Genomic DNA, 1892 nt, shown 5'->3' with positions numbered 1-1892 from the left:
GCGGCCTGTGTCAACTGTCCGCTAATGTCGTACGCGTAAACCACAATCTGTACTGCACATTCGTCCTTATGTACTGAATGATACATCGTGGCACATGTGTGACCGTACAACGACTGCGCCCAAAAACGGCGGACCATACAGTGCAAATATTGTGCACGCAGCTACGTGTCGTCTCCCTATGAGAGCTGGATTGCAGTGTGGTACGCCATAGAGACGTGTGGGAGGAACGGACGCCGTGGATGGCGATCAGCATGAGCTGTCTGTTGATGTATTCGGACCTAGTCGTCTCTCCTCACACACCGTGATGGCATGGTGCACCGCGTTCCATATCTGCGACATGCTACAGAGGCCGGTTGACAGTCGTTCGAGCAATGGACATCGCATACGTACGGGGGCCACCTTCCACGTATTGTCTAGGCGTGCACATTTTGTTGCGTGTATGTGGGCAGACGTAGTGTGGCGTGACACCTGACACAGGCATGCAATAATCGTGGAAGTTGCAAATGGCGATGGACGCCTGCGTTTTCTGGTGAAGTTACGCAAATGAACAAATGGTAACCTGTTGTGGTGCGGTTGTTCTCGCTAGGGGTGAATCGGTGATGGCGACGATAGGTTGAGGTACTAACCGGTTGTTCCAGCGATACCCACCATGCCGACGAAACTGAACGGCATCTGGGTGTGAAGCGATACGCGGCGGTGGCTGGGTGGGACCGTCCCCGGCCGGTGAGGGGGCGCCTCCCGGCGTGCTGGCCGCGCGGTGCGTGGGCGCACGCGCTACAGCCGGCTGGTGGGGGCGGCCAGTGGCAGGCGCGCCGGCCGACGGACGCGGCAGGCGTCGCAGCTGCGCGCCGGCGCACCCTGCGCGCGGCGCCGTGCGGCCAAAGTAGGTCCTCGCGGGCCCGGTGCGAAGCGCGGTGGACATCTTCAGTGTGCTGGTCCGATTGAGGACTGTGTGCGTTGAGGATGCGCTGCCGCCCGGCGCTCGGCGCCGCGACGCCGTCTGCTGCTCGGTCGCCCCAGCGGTTCTCGCTGGTGGTTTGTATCGCAGCTGTGCGGATGTGTTGGCGCGTGCGCTGTGCTGGGAGAGTTCGCTTCGGCACCCAAGTGGGGCTTTTGTCCTTCTGTGGCGCTGGCGTTGGAGCTGCCGGTCACCGTAGGTGGCGCGTGTTGTCTCCCGCCGGCAATGCCACGACAGCACGCTCCCGGGCCTCTGTCGGCAGCGGCAAGCTCAGTTGGGAGCACGGGTGGTCGCACCGAAAGCGTCTACTCGCCTAACTCCGGGCGATTGCGCCTCTCTCGAACCCGACCAAGTACTTGGGACGGCGCTGCGCGCCGCCGGGACCTGAGAGGGTTTCGAGGTGTATTGTGCAGGGGAGCTCAGCCTCCTCCTGTTTGCAGAATGATTGAGCGGACGCTTGCGTGTTCGCGCGGGCCCCCGGGACACACTCCCGGGCGGCCGGCTGCTCAGCTCTAGTTGACGCAGCTCCCTGGTTGATCCTGCCAGTAGTCATATGCTTGTCTCAAAGATTAAGCCATGCATGTCTCAGTACAAGCCGCATTAAGGTGAAACCGCGAATGGCTCATTAAATCAGTTATGGTTCCTTAGATCGTACCCACGTTACTTGGATAACTGTGGTAATTCTAGAGCTAATACATGCAAACAGAGTCCCGACCAGAGATGGAAGGGACGCTTTTATTAGATCAAAACCAATCGGTCGGCTCGTCCGGTCCGTTTGCCTTGGTGACTCTGAATAACTTTGGGCTGATCGCACGGTCCTCGTACCGGCGACGCATCTTTCAAATGTCTGCCTTATCAACTGTCGATGGTAGGTTCTGCGCCTACCATGGTTGTAACGGGTAACGGGGAATCAGGGTTCGATTCCGGAGAGGGA

General features: G+C 59.5%; 1 non-coding gene across 1 annotated transcript in view; it reads left to right on the top strand.

Annotated features, from left to right (window-relative positions):
- The first annotated feature begins 1484 nt into the window (after positions 1-1484).
- LOC124762115 overlaps positions 1485-1892 on the top strand; it is a 1909-nt gene continuing 1501 nt past the window's right edge. The window contains exon 1 of the ribosomal RNA XR_007012493.1: positions 1485-1892. This exon is cut by the window's right edge and continues 1501 nt beyond it. This is a non-coding gene — a ribosomal RNA (small subunit ribosomal RNA).

Source organism: Schistocerca piceifrons, unplaced genomic scaffold (assembly GCF_021461385.2).
Source record: "Schistocerca piceifrons isolate TAMUIC-IGC-003096 unplaced genomic scaffold, iqSchPice1.1 HiC_scaffold_592, whole genome shotgun sequence".
In the NCBI taxonomy this organism is placed as follows: Eukaryota; Metazoa; Arthropoda; class Insecta; order Orthoptera; family Acrididae; genus Schistocerca; species Schistocerca piceifrons.
The sequence above is the reverse complement of the archived record's forward strand: the minus strand, read 5'-3'. Positions and strand labels throughout refer to the sequence as shown.